The sequence below is a fragment of the Dermacentor albipictus genome, chromosome 6 (genome assembly GCF_038994185.2).
Source record: "Dermacentor albipictus isolate Rhodes 1998 colony chromosome 6, USDA_Dalb.pri_finalv2, whole genome shotgun sequence".
Taxonomy (NCBI): Eukaryota; Metazoa; Arthropoda; class Arachnida; order Ixodida; family Ixodidae; genus Dermacentor; species Dermacentor albipictus.
Window position 1 is genome coordinate 61,430,994 of NC_091826.1, and position 18,340 is coordinate 61,449,333.

Consider the following 18,340-nt stretch of genomic DNA (forward strand, 5'->3'; position numbering starts at 1 on the left):
GATAATGCCTTGCTTAGTAACTCAGGGGACCAGTTGCAAGGCATGCTGACTGACCTTGAGAGGCAGAGCAAAAGGATGGGTCTAAAAATTATACTGCAGAATACTAAAGTAATGTTTTACAGTCTCGCGAAGAGAACAGCAGTTTACGATAGGTAGCGAGGCACTGGAAGTGGTAAGGGAATACATCTACTTAGGGCAGGTAGTGACCGCGGATCCGGATCATGAGACTGAAATAATCATATAATCAGAAGAATAAGAATGGGCTGGGGTGCGTTTGGCAGGCATTCTCGGATCATGAACATCAGGTTGCCATTATCCCTCGCGAGAAAATGTGTAACAGCTGTGTCTTACCAGTACTCACGTACGGGGCAGAAATCTGGAGGCTTACGAAAAGGATTCTACTTAAATTGAGGAAGGCGCAACGAGCTATGGAAAGAAGAATGATGGGTGCAACGTTAAGGGATAAGAAAAGAGGAGATTGAGTGAGGGAAGAAACGCGAGTTAATGACATCTTAGTTGAAATCAAGAAAAATAAATAGGCAAGGGCAGGACATGTAATGAGGAGGGAATATAACCGATGGTCATTAAGGGTTACGGACTGGATTCCTAGGGAAGGGAAGCGTGGCAGGGCGCGGCAGAAAGTTAGGTGGGCGAATGAGATTAAGAAGTTTGCAGGGACAACATGGCCACGATTAGTGCAGGACCGGGGTAGTTGGAGAAGTATGGGAGAGGCCTTCGCCCTACAGTGCGCATAACCAGGCTGATGATGATCATGAAGAAGAAGAAGAACTAGAAGAAGAAGAAGAAGATGATGATGATGATGATGATGATGATGAATGTTAACATTCCAATTTTGCCACACTATTCCAATTTGAGGTGTGTAATCCGTAGCTCACGCAGTGCTTCCGTGCACACGTGTGGTTAGTTAGAAGCTGTGGCGCTCACTTTTTAGGACTTCCCGACCTTCCGTGACTAAGCCTGAAAGTGCTCTCTTGTCCAAATATATCCAGTGCGAAAAAGGTTCACAAATTATTCCATAATAGTATTTCGAGCTCAGCAGTTCATTTTAAATAGAAGACTTCTCTTTCATGAACCATGAAGGAAATCAGCCCAGGCTATCCTTCGGACGCACATCTATTGCCAGGTTCTACTCCCAGAGAGGATAGAAATTTTTAATTGCGAAAGCAATAATCATTTACCATCTGTTTTTGCAGTGCAATGTACCCTGACGCCTGTGCTCGAAGCCATAAATATTGAGCCGACCCGACGTCGGCTTCAGCACTGGCGCCACACGCTTTTCTGAACTCTTGCTTGCGACAGAAGCGCGGCCAAAATATTTGATACAGCACGTGCTTCCAGAACCCACCGTGGATAGCTGAAACAAAGGCTGCATAAATAACGATGAGGTATTTCACCTGCTGGTAAGGCAGGTGCCCGCACAAGCATCGCTGAAGCTCTGAGCTGATCGGGAGGAACTAAACCGAACAACCGCCCGACCGCACAAAAAGGCGCCAGGGCCCGCGATTACGTTGTAGCAGAAAGGAAGCCACTGAAGAGAATACATTTTTCAGAGTAACAAAGCTGATAAAGCTGACGTGAAGAGATTCTACATTTATTCAAACTGGGAATAAATGTGTTAGGAGATTTGGGATGGTAAAACAAGCACGGGCAGAAAAAAAATTTTGTACTCGTTGGCCGAAGGACCCAACCACAAATAGCATCATGAGTTATCTAAAGAGCGACGGGTCTCAGTAACTCACCGGCTGTCTTTGTTCCAATTTGCATATGCAAGCACGTTATGAAGATATTTTAAAAAAGAAACGAATTTTTTTGTCATTTGAGAGCGACCACCATTCTTCATTAAGAACTTCTCTAGATAGCGGAGCCGTTAATATATCTAACCAGCCACGTACGCATGCTCGGCCATCTTTCTACCAATTTTTGCTGCTGGTGCTCATCGACAAATGTAAAAAGTGGTTGTTATGCGGCATGGAGAAAATTGTAACAAAAGAAACTTCGACTGGCAGGACTGAGGAGCCAAGTTGCAGGCCTTCGCCTTCACGTAGAAGGAAAGTGGACACAAGAAAAAAAAGGGGAATATGATGACGGTAAAAATAAGAGTGCTATGATTAGTAAGTGAAAAGAGCTTTGTGCACCAGCTCATCTCAGACAGCATCAGACTTGAAAACCAGTGCCATGTTGCTGAGTCACGGGGATTTTTGCTCAGATATGCCAGGACCTGAGCACGCCGCGCGCTCGCACTCTTTCTGAAGTGACCCAGAATCTCAACTCTGAAACTGGGTGTTCGTCAAAGCCAACCAATTAGTGCACCAGCTGTCGTACTACTGCGCCTTTTGCTGTACGCGTGATTCTTCATACGAATTTCTTCACTATGTTTATAAATCACATGTTCACATCTTCAAGCCTTACGTTTTTTTTTCCTTTTCTCACCTGGTTGTTCTTGCGTGTCCGTGGTCAACACTTAGTGCCGGTCGTTCCGAAATCAGATGTGGAAAAGCGCACTGAGCTCCACCGCAATTTGTTGTTGCATGCTTCCTTACGGCGCTATATACTATATTCAAGTGGCTTGTTTTTTTTCAGAGTCTAATGACATCCAGAACATATTTTGTTATAAACAAGATTCCGCGTCTTTCACAAGTAAGCCATGAATGAGCGCCTCTTTTTTTATAATTGCAAAGCTAGCATTTCTGTCGGGCAGCCTCGCTCTTCTAGTAATCGCGGCATAGTGATTTCTGCAAACAGCGTGTGGAACCACAGTTTGCATGTATTAAGCATGATAAAAATGCGGACGTTCGCCTCGGGATTAAGCCATGCGCAAGTGACAAACACCTGCATGCGAAGCTAGCGAGTCGACTTCTTTCCAACGACGGCGGGCGCCAGCTATCGTTGGGAAAATGTGAAGTGCAGAGAAGCACACTTGCGAATTATAAAAAACGCCCTTAGCCTTCTGAACATGGTCAATCAAAGAAACGCATGCAGATGAGAAAAGGTGTCTTTGTACATCTTCGCTATCGGCTCATCTACGGAAAATCTTCAGTCTGCTCGAACCTTGTCTACGGTACAGTGGTAATATCTTCTTTAAATGCGAAGCATTCTTTGTCTCATTCTTGGCACATTTCTGCTCGTAGGTAGGTAGTTGTGCGAGTTGATCTTTTGCTTCGCTTCAATAAAAAGAAAATAATGTGCAACTGATGGCTGAGCCGCACCTCGGTCATCGAGCACACTAGCCCATTTCTCTTACCACCGGGCACTATTGCACGCATACATATTTGGTTCGGAAGCCAGCGAGCTCTTTGAAAAGCTGGGCCTTGAGCGCCCTTGCCACTTCATCATCTTTCCTTGCGACAGCTAGCGCGCTGAGGCCCTGTGTTAAACTGTGCTGTCGTCGGGACTGCTCAACATTCCCAAGTATGTCTGTGTAGTAGCAAACACTACGTAAAATTGTGTGACGTTTTACCGACTTCATGATCGTCCATAGTAATCATGTTTTAACATTTTTTGCAGCCCTCCAAACGCCATCGGCGTTTTGTCGTTGCAATGTCGTAAGCGCGCGTCGACCGGCAAGCGTAGAAATGCTACAATGTCAGCTATCAGCAAAGTGCTTCACGTAAAATCTGTTCCCATAGTGCGTGGAATCTGCACATTTTTTTTCGCTTCCTGCCTGGCCAGACTCGGAGACACATACTGTTACTGCACTTCGAAACCCTAATAACAGATCGTGGCCTTACGCAGCCTGTTTAAAAGACGACTGATCTTCAGTGGGTTCATTATCCGACCTCGTGCATGCTCACATGAATTTTCATCAATATCCACTTCATTCTTTGGCAAAATATACGCTTAATATTTTGCCTGTGGTATAGTTGTAATATTTTGCAGTGATGTCCTGGGTTACGTGCAAGTTTTGCGTCTTATTGTGTGGCGACTGCACGTACCTATTGGCTGTTCTGGTAATGGCGACTGTGACCAGACGTTTGCTAGACGCCAGTACATTGCGGCCTGTGTATGGACATAGTATAATTGGCAATCGAAGTCTTTCATGATGTCTTATTCATCAGCTATTCTTGCTCAGCCTTCATTTTTTGTTTACGTTTTTGTTTCACATTCCTCAGTCGCTGTAGTTTATGTTTGGTTCTTGAGATAGCGACTCTCGGATAGCCTATTTTCCAAGGTTTATTTTAATTAATAAAAAAGTGAAACAGAACAACAGTGACGTGCATGAAGAAGAAGACTCATTACAAGACGGATGTGTGCATTTATGATTATCGCATATCAACGCTCAATTGTAAAGTGCACCTAAAAAAACAGGAGATATTTGGCTCCTCCACGCTTACGTGTTATCCATCCAGCTTTCCTTTTTTCCTCATAAGGCTATGTTAACGCTCTATACTACAGAGGCCTTGAATAATGAGTAATGCCCTGGCAGTAAATACAATAGCGAGCAAAAAGGCATGAGAAGGGTAATACATGTTAGGAAGGCCGTTTATCACAATGTGATACGATCGAGGCTAAACTCTTGGCAGCTTCCCAGCTTTTAAAAAAAATGCCGCAGTTCTGTTCTTTCGTCGTTCATCTTAGCTGATATCAGACGGCCTGTCTCATTATTTTTTCTCCAAGTCATCGCCTCCGCTGCATGCAAAAAGCTCTCCGGGTGCTCTCTTGCCTTCTGACACGGTCGAACTCCGCTCTGCGGCGATAAGACTAGCTCTTAATAGCCTGTAATAAAGCTACAAAAATATGAATACCACAGAACACAGTTTTTCTCTGTGAGTACTTTCACTTTCAGAGTATTTTTCACTGCTCGCGTCATGAGAAGAGGAACTGCTATTAAAACGCACCATGGCATCATTCTTTTGTGAAACGGACCTACCACGAAGAGTGAACAAACTGTTAGAATTGTTTATTAGGGCAAGAGAATACCTTGAGTTTGGCAGTCCCCTCCTCAAGGTTTCTTTCCACCATTATAAGTTTACGCAGCTGGTCTCAAAATTTTATTTTATCTTACTTTTCGCAGAAAGCGTTTCGGCAGTATTCGAATAAAAGAGGGGAAGAATGAGGAGGATACTTCGTACGGCAGTGTGAAAACTACGCTAAGTATTACAAAACATTACAGCTGGCTTGTTGGACCTTGCAGAATCGCAACCAATTGTTCAGCGGAGCTTTTACTTTCGAGCCGTTGCAACAGTTCGTTGCCTGTAATTTAATCACACACTTGAAAACTTCACGTGTACGTGACTATTCCGCTTGAGCCAAACAAGATGCAATGCAAAAGCAACCTAGCGAAGATGGTCTGGTGCCATACAGGTAATTATGTAATGATGGTATTGACATATACAATGAACAATTGGAGAAAAACAATTTAAGGAATTTGTAGAAGCAAGAACGCTAACAAAGCCGTATGAATCAAATGGACAAAGCAAACGAAACCATGTAAGGGAAATGAAGTCTTACTTATAATTGAGATGTAAAAATAAAAAAGTTAAATGAAATTTAAGGTGAGTTAAAAGAGAACTTGTCGCATTTGGAAGCCAAACTAACATCTTTCGCTTTATGCGCGAGATGTAGGTTACCATTAAGGTATCCTGACAGCCGTCAACAGACAACATTAGTCGAATATTTGTGTGTCTCTACAAGATTAGCCCCGAGAACGTTGGCTCATACAAGGCTTCATTGACAGTTTGCCTACTCCCACGTTCACCTGCTATGTGGTGCCAGTTGTTAAAAAAGTGTTCAACATTCGCCCCAATGGTCGTAAGTGGTGCTGACAAGACTATCAAGACTATTCCTGTATAAACTCATAAATACCAGAAAATGTGTATCTGAGTATGCGGCCATAGTGGCTTAAGAGTAAATCACCTCACGCGTAAGGTGGAAGATGTGAATCGTGCTTACAACTGAGGCAAGTTGTCTCTTCGTCGCTTAATTACACTATTTATTTAAAAATAATCGTTAACTTCTAAGCCTCCTCTTACTTGATCGCCTGTGTAATAAACTTATTAAAAAGAAAAAAATGCCTGTATTCTCAAAACTTGTACGCTAAAGTTGCTTTGCAGTAGAAGATCCAAGCCATTGGCGAGATCAGACATATTTTTAGTGAAGGCAACTGGCCAAAGGCATATTCCCTTTATGAGTGAAAACATTTGTCAATTCATCGCGAAAAGGTGCGCGAAAGCGTTCCCAGGGGCTCCACATAAAATGTTTCTCCTCTGAAGTACTCTTTCCCATTGCCAAGCTCATTTCGCAGGTAATACGTCCAACTTTATAACTGACAGTTATCATACGAACAGTTTTACCTCTGCAAGTTTTTGTGAATCATGGCAATGTGTCTCGTACTGACAGGCTATTAGGTCGATTTTGTAATTTCGTTTGATATCGTATATTTGTGAGGGCTAGCTTGTACTCTCACATGGAAGAGTAAAATTATTTTAAAGTAATATATCGAAAAGAAGTGACACGTGCTCGTGTGCTACTATGTTATCCTGAGGCTTAATTCACAAAAACTTCTCAGCCTTTATTCACGAAAGAAACTGTTACAATAAAGTTGCTTGTCAAAAAAAGTTACAGCGAATCACGTTGCTAGAAATAACATTAGCGAAGACTACGGACCGACGGATATGAACCATTCTGAAAGAAAAGTTTCATAATTTCGGCCTTTCGTTCGCAAGTGCTCTTTGCCATTGACCGGTCGCCTTTGCTACTAACATGTGCAGCATTAGAATTGGCTGTAATTTTTTCTACGAACAATTCTAGCACAAAAAACGTTTGTGGACGCGGATTTTGTTTGGAGAAGGAAGGGTCGGAATTGCAAAGCGATTTGTTGGTGGGTGGTCCTCGCCATTTTCTGGCTGCATGCACTAACTTGGTGCATTCGTAGCACTTAATAAAAAGCAGAAAAACCAAGAGAAGAAACGGCAACAAGACGCAGAGGATACGTAGGGACACGGATAGAGGGGCTCATCCTCCCTGCCCAGTTGTCTTTCCTGCCCTCGGTTTTCCTCATTTCTCACAAGCGCTGGAAATGCCGCCAAACGTCGAAATTCCCACAAACCCCAGCACTATGTCATACCTTCTGCATTCGCTAATATGCCCAGCATGGCTGGTACGCTTGGTCTTGCGAAGAAAGTGTGCGTTCTGTGAATACGGGTCTCGGTTAGTTCCTGCCTGTCAGTCCTGTTTTGTCATTTGTTTTGTTGTTGCTCAAGCTTAAACCCATATCCCAAGCTGTAGTGCATGGCAGTGCGCACAGACTCCAATAACATGTACCATCAGGATATTCGACAAAGCTTAGTAATTTGAATGAACTTATTATTCCTAATATGTGACAAGTATGAGTGTCATATTATGCGCATGTAGGTTTTTCTTGTCTATTCATTCTGAGGGTTGCATTGCTGCATGCGCGCGCGTGCGTGCGTGTGTGCGCGTGTGTGTGTTTTACGCGTGCGTGCGTGCATTCGTGTGTGCGCGTGTGTGTGTTTTACGGTTGTACAGTGCGCGTACGTGTTTGCAGAAATGCGGAGCCACTTTATCTGTTCACTTGAGGAGGAGCAGGAAGATAATGTAAATATCCAAAAAATATTTTTTGGTAAACCATAATGCTAACAATGCTAACACAGTAAAGAAAGGATTGCGTTACTCATCGAAAATATTCTTTTTTTTATTTAAGTACAGTTCAAAACGCTGAACGCCGTCATCGAGCCTACAGTGCCCCCAGGCAGTTATCTTAAATTTGCACCGAGCCTTACTTATCCAAGCACGGGAAAAAATACACATAAAATAGCTCCACTTACACTCATCGCCTCTTTATGTAGTGAGGCTGAAACGATACTAGAGTTTTAGTTACGTACACTCCATACAACACGTGGCACTTGAAGAAAGTTTTCCGACCTAGAAAACCAAGCACACTGGCCTTTACACGCAGTTTATACGTGCGTGCTAGGTGCAAAGGCTTATTTTGCATTTCAAGTTAAGACCTTTGAAAAAAGCATCTAGTGCTTGTCGGGCATACAAATTTAATCTGTATTGCATACGTGGGCACCTTTGCAGCTTTAGAAATAATAAAACGCACTTTTAATTTTCGAGCTGCCACTGTAGATACAGCGTAAACGCACACAATGTATTCTTTATGTCCAACCAATCAAAAAGAAGAAAAGCATTAGTCACGTGCCTTTGCCTCTAATCAGCTTACAACTGTAAACTTATGGAGCTACAGTAGCCGAAAAAATTCATTTTAGTAGCAAATTAAAAAAACGAACACGCTCTCACGCCGGCGCTTTCAGTGGTGCTCGGTGCATTGTCAAATCCTACAGCGAGAAAACATGGAATACGAACAACATGCCTAATTTCACGCGCAAGGCACCTTAAACCTGAGGTGGGCACAATCGAGGTTAGCTGAACATGGTGTATGTCGGCTACAACATAAGCACAGCTCCTACGCGTAACATTAACAGCTATTTCAACATAACCAATCTTGTTTCGGCTTCACCACGCAGTGTTGAGTCCGAGGGCGTTGAACTCGTGCAAATGGAATACGCTCTCAGTGGCAAGGAACCGCGGGACACAAAAGAAATAGAGAGCAAGGAGAGAGACGGTTGCCAAATAGAGTCATCGCTGCCCCTTTAGCTCCCGGTAAGGGTGCCGATCAGCGTTTCTCGTGATGATGTCAACGCAGCAAGGTTTCCTCGTCTATGCTCCTCCCGCACATTCGTTTTCAGTGTCCTGTTGATGTCGTTCTGCTTGTTTCCGTTTGCTCGCTCGCGTATTGCGCGTGGCCTGGCAACATAACAAGAACGTATTTGCGGGGAAACCTGAACGTCGGAGGCGACCAGACTTCGCAACGCAGTCGACGACCCGTACTGTTTATATTAGGCCCAGTGGCGTGACGTCGGCACGGCCTCAGGGTTCTTTATTGCTCGCCACCTCATCCTATTGCGGAGAAAAATAGTACATGCAAAGCACCCGTGGCTGAGCTGAAGCATTCGGAAAAGACCGAGCGCGGCTTAAGTGCTGACTTTCGTGAAGGGGCGACGCGAAACAATTCACATATGTTTTGCAGTAGGTTTAACTCTAAATTCGTATTAATATATTGATTGAGGCTGGTGGCCTGCGGGTGGCCCTGAATTGTGACATTCGACGTGGTATCAGGGAAGCGGGCAGGACGATACCAATTCGCTCTTAGGAAAAAAAAACGCTTTATAAAGTCCTCCCCTAATTGCTTTTAAGAATGGGACGACACCTGGAAGCCTACTATATCACAGCGCTTGTACCTTCACCACTTATTAGATATTTTCGACCACATTAATGACTACTCTAAATGAACGAGCGATCCAAAAGTCGGGCGATAGGTGTTCTCGAAAGCGAAACGGTTAGAGCTATATTAATCAACCTTACGTAAACAAAGCATGAGCAAGTAATGGCTATAACAGTCTAAGTTAGCATTTATAATTTTTGTTATGCCGTAATAAGAAATTGCTCATTTAATCTGTGTTGAAACAAGGCGTGTTATGATAAGAGCTGCTGCAAGACAAGGGAGTCAGAGGCCGCAGGGAATGGCCTTTGCCTTGGAGTGAACGTAATAATGATAACGTTGATTACACAAATGACGATGATGACGATGATTACACAAAAGTTGTTTAATTAAAATGGGAGCTATTGAAATACGCTGATTCAGTGCGGAGTAACGCCATTCTATAGCTGGTCGTCTCCTCATTAAATAATAATGAAAGCAGCACTTCATTAGCTTTCCAAGATCATTTTCTAGAGGCCGGACATTGTTTCCTTCGTTTTATCTGCTTATTAGCGCTTTACTATTAACTCATTCTCAATACCTACATTATCATGCATAAAAGAAAACTAGGGCAAAGTTGTTTGTTTATTAACTTAGAGTTTCAATCACAACACGCAAGTTCTCACTCGAAAGCTTTTGCGAAACGGTGCGCTGATTGATGCACGCAGATGTTTGTTGGAAACAGGCAGAAAGCCATTAAAGCAGTCATCAAAGTGTCCTTGCAGAGGGATAGCAGCCAGGACTATTCAGCATTTCTAATGTCATCATCATCATCACCATCATCACCATCATCATCAGCCTAGTTACGCCCACTGCAGGGCAAAGGCGTCTCCCATACTTCTCCAATTACGGCGGTCATGTACTAATTGTGGCCATGTTGTCCCTGCAAACTTCTTAATCTCATCCGCCCACCTAACTTTACGCCGTCCCCTACCACGCTTCCCTTCCCTTGGAATTCAGTCCGTAACCCTTAATAACCATCGGTTACTTTCCCTCTTCATAACATGTCCTGTCCATGCCCATTTCTTTTTCTTGATTTCAACTAAGATGTCATTAACTTGCGTTTGTTCCCTCACGCAATCTGCTCTTTTCTTACCCCTTAACTTTGCACCCATCATTCTTCTTTCCATAGCTCGTTGCGTCGTCCTCAATTTAAGAAGAACACTTTTCGTAAGCCTCCAGGTTTCTGCCCTGTACGTGAGTACTGGCAAGACACAGCTGTTACGCACTTTTCTCTAATATTACGTCGATAAAAATGTTTTTTATGCAATGCTGAAATCAAACACTTTGTTAAATTTGAAAGGATGCCATTATTACAACACACCGAAGGGAACACCTACCCCTGATCTCTCAGTTTATTGAAGCACATGTTGGTTGGCAGAGAGGGGGAGGAGATGTTCAATATTTACTTATTCGAGCTAAATTATTTTCATGCTCAGGGATAAAAAAAAATGGCAATACCTTGTTCAAACTGCTCGAAAGGGCCATATGGCGATAGCGTATTTGAATACTGCATCGGTTGGCTAGATTTTGCAATGGAATGCGATTGTGAGATCGAATACTTTCTTAGTTTCTCACGCAGACACAGTTTATGTTGAGAAATCGCGCATATCGCCGGTATCACAATGCAATGAAAGTCACTTCATGGCTTGCATTGCAGCGCCCGGCCAGCTCTCTTTAGGCAAAAGAGTTAAACATTTCTAAACCCTATGCTTCTTCTACGTTAAGTTAAAGGTGTTGTAGGTATTCGGTACTCGTCATCACGGTTGGGTTACTCAGCTCTGATCTTGTAATTGCTTACTAATACTTAGAGATCAAGCCTCAAACTATGATTATACAAAGACGGTTTGCGATACCACCGGCGCGCATTGGCATAGCTTCAGTCTGCATACGCTAGGATAAGATCTCTTTTGAAAAGTATGTTGTGGTGGGTCAGGTTGTTCTGAGACATGGTAGGCCACTGCACTGCAAAGCAATGCTATTGACAAAAACGCGATGAACTGACGCACTAGACACACATGAAGCGCACGAAAACACAGATACGAAAGAAAAATATCCCCCAACAGGAGTGGATGGATGGATGGATGGATGGATGTGTGTTGTTTAGTGGCGCAAGGGCCAGGTATGGCCTAAGAGCGCCATGACTGATAATGTTGTGTTAAGCGTTTATTTGTGAGTGGCGATGGTGGGATGTAACATGGCTGTAAAGTGGCCTAAAATCCATCAGTGTCATGGAAGCGTAAAATAGTATGTAGCATAAAATTATGATAGTGATACATGTAGTGGTCGGTGGATACAGTACGCGTGATAAGTGATCATGGAGCTAAAATGCAAGAACATGTAAATAGCACTTATGCCTCCGGGGGGCCTTTGAGCCCAAAGGCTGGGAGGCAGGTGCTTTCTTTTATTGCACCTACCGCAGCATAATCCTCTGTTAGAGTTTGTGCAACGGATTTCCTGGGGCTATATTATGAAAACTATGTACATCTTTTAAAAATAGAAACAGGGATTCATGTTTAAAGAGAGGCTCTATACCTATAATCATTTGAGGATGGAGTTGAATTACCTGCCGATGTGGTAATGGAAAATGCTTTTTCCTATTAGCGTCTAATTTAGTTCATTGCAGCAGGATGTGAAGCACGGTAAGTGGCTCACCACATTTATCACACGTGGGTGGATCGCCACCGGACAAGAGGTATGCGTGTGTGCTGTATGTGTGTCCTATCCTGAGTCCGCAAAGTGTTACTTCTGTGTGGCGGTTCTTTGATACCGGCGGCCAGTTGCCAAGATAAGGCTTGATAACATGTAATTTATTTGCTGTTTCTTTATCCCACAAGCGCTGCCAGAAATCTCTTAGCTTTTTTTCTTATTGAGGGCTTGAGGTCCATTACAGGGATAGTCGTGGAAGTGTCTGCAGCGTTCGCGTGGACGGATGTGGCTAGCTGGTCAGCTAACACGTTTCCCTCTATCTCTCAGTGCCCCGGCACCCAGCATAGGACGATATGCTGCTTAGACGCATAGGTTTTTAGCAATGCTGAGAAATAATTACAGGGTTTTGATATTTCTTGACAGTTTTCAAAGCATTTACGACGCTCAAAGAGTCTGTGTATATAACTGCCTTTGGGATAATAAATTCTTTAAGGTGTTTAACAGCGGCCACTATCGCGTAGGCCTCTGCTGCGAAAATACTTGTGTTAGGGTGCAGAACACCAGCATCCGAAAAGGATGGACCGACCGCTGCGTAAGATACGCCAGAATTACACTTCGATGACTCTGTAAAGAATTCAGGAGAGGAGTATTTGTGCTGTAATTCGAGGAAGTACATTCGTATATGCGCGACAGGCGCGTGCTTTGTAACAGTTACAAAAGATATATCACAGTCTATTGGTTGCCACTGCCACGGCGGGGGCCGTATAGCAGAGGACATTAGGTGGTATTCAAGCAGTGGAACCCTTGTTTCTTCAGCCATGTCTCTAACACGCATGGAGAAAGGCTGTGCCACTGTGGGCCGGTGGCGGAAAAGTTGACAACTGGACAAATCGTTTATGATGTAATACGCGGGATGCTGACTGTTTCTGTTTACTCTAAGAAAATACCTGAAAGACGAATATGTTCTCTGCAGATGCAGTGACCACTCATACGATTGAACGTACATGCTTTCCACTAGGCTTGTTCCAAAGGCGCCAGTGGACAGGCGAATTCCTAAGTGGTGGACAGGGTCTAGCATTTTTAGAGCAGTTGGAGTAGCCGACTGGTAAACTATGGCTCCATAGTCTAGTCGTGTGCGCATGAGGCTTTTGTACAAGTTCATGAGACATTTTCTATCACTGCCCCAGGTTGTGCGTGAGAGAACCTTTAAGATATTCATTGTGTTCATACATTTGTTTTTAAGATACTTTATGTGCTGTACAAAAGGTAATTTCGCGTCTAAAATTATGCCTAGAAATTTATGTTCCCTGTTTACAGGCAGACGCTCATCATGCAACACAATTTCAGGATCAGGATGCAGGCCTCTTTTTCTCGAGAAAACGACACAGGTGCTTTTTTGTGGGTTCAGTCTGAACCCGTTCTCATCAGCCCATTTGGAGACCTTGTTAAGAGCAAGCTGGACCTGTCGCTCACAGATTGCGACAGAACTTGATTGAAATCCTATCTGCACATCGTAAACATATGTTGAATAAAAGATTTTACGTGGTATGTGTAGACGGAGAGAATTCATTTTTACTATAAAGAGCGTGCAGCTGAGCACCCCGCCCTGCGGCACTCCAGTCTCCTGTACAAATTTCTGTGACAAAACATTGCCCACTCGAACACGCAATGTCCGATTTGACAGATAACTTTCGATAACATTGAACATATTTCCGTGTATACCTAAGTGTGAGAGGTCTCTCAATATCCCGAACCGCCACGTAGTATCATAAGCTTTCTCCATATCAAGGAATACAGATAAGAAAAACTGCTTATGGACAAAAGCTTTACGGATACGTGCCTCGATGCGTATAAGATGGTCACTGGTAGATCTACCCTCCCGAAACCCGCACTGGTATGGATCGAGCAAATTGTTTCATTCCAGGAAGTGTAGTAGGCGACAGTTAATTATTTTTCGAAAACTTTGCAGAGGCAACTTGTTAATGCTATGGGTTTGTAGCTTGATACAGAGGAAGGATCCTTTCCTTGCTTTAGAATTGGGATTACAATAGCCTCCTTCCAAACAGAGGGGATCTCGCCGGAAAACCATACAATGTTGTAAAGGTAAAGGAGGGTTTCTTGTGTTTCGGGGGCTAGTTGTTTCAACATATCTCATATATTATGCGGTCTGAACTTGGGGCGGATGTATTACAACAGTTCAGTGCTGCCTGCAGTTCGGCTATGGAGAATGGTTCGTTGTACGCCACACTTTTAGCACATTTTCTTTGTAACTTTTGCTGTTCTATTTGTGTTTTGTTCTTTAGGAAGGTTTCGGAGTAGTGCGAGGAGCTCGATATGTATTCAAAATGTGCACCAAGAGAGTTCGCTTGATCTTCCAGGCTTTCTCCGTGGCTGTTTACTAAAGGTAAGGAATACGTTTGTTGCCCGTTAACTTTCTTCACTCTATTCCAGACTTTTCTCTCATCTGTGTAAGAGTTAATGCTTGAGATAAACTTTGCCCAACTCTCTCGTCTTGCTTGTCGGCGCGTTCTCCTCGCCTGTTATTTGACATGCTTAAAGTTTTCCAGGTTTTCTGCTGTCGGCGAATAGCGAAGCAGCGCCCATGCTTTATTCTGGTTCCTCCGCGCTTGCCTACATGCATCGTTCCACCAGGGAACACGCCACTTAGAACCAGAGCCGCTCACTTGGGTAATAGACTTAGAGTCGGCATCTAGTATAAAAGCTGTAAAATATGTGACAACATCATCTATGGTTATACCGGACATCTCCGTCCACGTCATATGAGTAAGAGCTCGGTACCGTTCCCAATCGGCTGATTCAACCTTCCACCGGGGGACCTGCTGGAGAAGTTCATCTTGTTTCGTCGTACTTAAGATTATTGGAAAGTGGTCAGTGCCATACGGGTTATTAGGCACACTCCATTTAAAATAAGGTAAAAGTGTCGACGATAAAATGCTAGGATCTATGGCAGAATATGACTTGTTAGCCAGATTAAAATACGTAGGCTCCTTTGTATTCAAGAGACATGCTCCAGAAGAAAAAAGCAGCTGTCCAATGACGCGACCTCGCGCATCACAGCGTGAATCGCCCCACAAACTACTGTGTGCATTAAAATCACCGAGAATCATATAGGGTTCTGGGATCTCATCTATTAATTATTCTAAGTCTGGTCTGTGAAGGTGATAATGTGGTGGTATATACAAGGAGCAGATGGTTATGAGTTTATTTGAAAGTACGGATCGAATGGCCACTGCCTCAAGGGCCCTTTGGAGCTTTAAATGCTGACATGTTACACTTCTGTCAGCAATAATGGCTGCACCGCCAGATGATGCGACAGCATCCTCGCGGTCTTTGCGAAACGTAACATACTTTCGGAGAAAGTTTGTGTGTATAGATTTTAAGTGTTTTTCCTGCAAACACAGCACTTTTGGATTGTGTTTGCAGATGAGTTCTTGCACATCATCAAGGTTTCTGAGAAGACGTCTGACGGTCCATTGAATTATTTGTGTATCCATATTGGAAGCTAATAGGTGCTGTGTGTGCAGAAACAGAAGTAGTGATTATGTAAATTACAGAGATTAAATTACAGAGCCCTTTCGAGGCCCTGTAACGGGAGTTCTGCCCTTTCTGGAGCGTTCGAGGGAGCCTCGCCGCTCCTTAGGCGTTTGGTGCGCCTTGAGGACAGGTGTAGTGTCAATTGCCTCTTGTGAAGCGCCGGACACGTGCTCTTGCGAGCGAGAAGTTACAAGAGAGAGTCCTGCCTTGGAGGGCAAGACTCCTGCGCCCACCAGCCCAGAGGTCGATGGGGCACCCTGCGGGATTTGGCTGCGCCGGCTGTTGCCAGCGCTGGAAGGCACCTGGGAGGTTGGGCAGCCTCGGCTGCGCCCACATTCGGGATCGATGTTTCCCTCGGCTGTGTTGACGGAGCAGCGCTAGCTGCAGCCGCCACGGGGGCAGATGGCGTAACTGCCGACTCACTGCCTGTGGGTCGGACAGCCACCGGAGGCCGTTGTGATGCTGTCCCCTTACGCGCCACATCGGCAAAGCTGCTCTTAGACAGGTATGACACCCGCCTACGTGCCTCTTTGAAAGATATGTTTTCTTTGACTTTGATTGTCACAATCTCTTTTTCTCTTTTCTAGGACGGGCAGGACCGCGAGTATGCGGCATGCTCGCCCTCACAGTTGATAGAATGTGGAGTGTTCTGGCACGTTTCGGAAGGATGTTCTTTGTCACTGCACTTGGCACATGTCAGCCGGCCTCGACAGTTCTGTGAACTGTGTTCGAACCTTTGGCATTTAAAGCATCTAAGAGGATTGGGCACGTATGGCCTAACACGGAGTTTGATATAACCGGCCTTGATGGACTCGGGAAGGACACTAGAACCGAAAGTGAGTATCAGGTGTTTCGTCTTGATCTCTTTACCATCTCGCCTCATCTTAATTCGCTTAACATTTATGACATTCTGTTCACTGAAGCCCTCCAAGAGTTCAGCTTCAGTGAGCTCTAGCATGTCATCGTCCGAGACAACGCCGCGGGTAGTGTTCATGGTACGGTGCAGGGTTACTGTTATTTGGGTCTCCCCAAATGAGACAAGTTTCGGCAGTTTCTCGTACTGCTTCTTATCGTGGAGCTCCAAGAGAAGATCACCACTTGTCATTCTCGACGCCTTATATCCTGTTCCAAAAACTTCAGTTAGAGACTTCGAAACAAGGAACGGTGAAATGTTACTAGTTTGTCTGGGTTTTCTGAGTGGATCACATGATACCTAGGAAAGTTCTGGACTTGTCGTCCAAAAACTGAAAGAAATCTTCGGTGCGCCCTCGTTTCTGAGGGCGATCAGGTAGTTTAGGAAAAGCGTTTTCCATAAGTACAGCTGGGTTTTCGGCCGCGATGCCGCCCACCCACCATGGAGCCCAAATGGGGGACGTGACAGAAGTTCCTGCAAGGGAAACCCTGCCAACGCCAGCCGTACATCGCTGCTATAACCAAATACAGCAAAGCGAAGGCTGGCTAGCTACACAAGGTTAACGCTTGCCGCTGGGAAACTTGGAAGTGAGGAGAAGTGATGAGAAGACAGGAAAGATGAAAAAGGCGAGAGAGAAAGACGAAGATTAGAGAGGAGGACAGGAAAAGGCGACTGCCGATTTCCCCCGGTTGGGTCAGTCCGGGGGTGCCATCTGCCTGAAGCAGAAGCCAAAGAGGTGTGTTGCCTCCGCCGCGGGGCCTTAAGGTCCGAACACCCGGCATCGGCTCGACCTACAGGATCCCCCTTCCCTCGGACACGGCTAAGCCGCGCACGGCTACACGCGGGAGGGGCCAACCCTCGTGTGCCCGGGTACGTGGTGTCGCAACACACCAAACGCCTGCTGACGCAGACGCCCCTGCGGGGCCCAACACGAGTGGTCTTATTTTCTCTCTTGGCCATGTCTTCATGCAGTTCATGTGCGTACAGCGCCTCCATTCATCCCGTCTTGATCCCAAATCTTACTTGGCATTGCAATGTTGCAGCATGCCTTTCATTAGTTCATGTTAGCTCTAGCTTTCAAACGACTGAAACTTTCATCGAGGTACAAAAATAGGTGACATTTCTCCGAGTCCACTTGTTGGAATGTCGAGAAAAAATGAGGTAGTGAGTATTGCTGGTAATGGTATGAAGCTCACAATGGAGGATGCATAAATTTGATGGATCAACGTCTATAGCGAATGGAAGGCATCGCCTTAGTTTTCTTTCCACATTTAGGGGTCCGAGCACATTTATATGCGAGATCATTGCCCCGCAGCTGTCTCGACTTCATTCTTTCACACAAACACTTCTGGTTTTATTCCTTCCTTAAAGAGCAATATCTTTGGATGTGTGTTGTTTAGTGGCGCAAGGGCCAGGTATGGCCAAAGAGCGCCATGACTGATAATGTTGTGTTAAGCACTGATTTGTGAGTGGCGATGGTGGAATGTAACGTGGCTGTAAAGTGGCCTAAAATCAATCAGTGACATGGAAGCGTAAAATAGGATATAGCATAAAATTTTGATAGTGATACATGTAGTGGTCTCTGGATATAGTACGCGTGATAAGAGATCATGGAGCTAAAATGCGAGAATATGTAAATAGCGCTAATGCCTCCGGGGGCCTTTGAGTACAAAGGCTGAGAGGCAGGTGCTCTCTTTTATTGCACCTACCGCAGCAGAAACCTCTGTTAGAGGCTGTGCTACGGATTTCCTGGGGCTATAATATGGAAACTATCTACATCGTTTAAAAATCTAAACAGGGATTCATGTTTGAAGAAAGGTTCTATGCCTACAATCATTTGAGGATGAAGTGGAATTTGTTGCCGGTGAGGTAATGGAAAATGCTTTTTCCTATTTGCATCTAATTCTCTGCATTGCATCAGG

At 44.5% G+C, this 18,340-nt stretch overlaps 1 protein-coding gene across 3 annotated transcripts in view; it reads right to left on the reverse strand.

Annotated features, from left to right (window-relative positions):
- Nucleotides 1–18,340, reverse strand: part of LOC135896588 (uncharacterized) — a 483,964-nt gene that overhangs the window by 174,996 nt on the left and 290,628 nt on the right. The gene's annotated exons all lie outside the window — the stretch shown is intronic.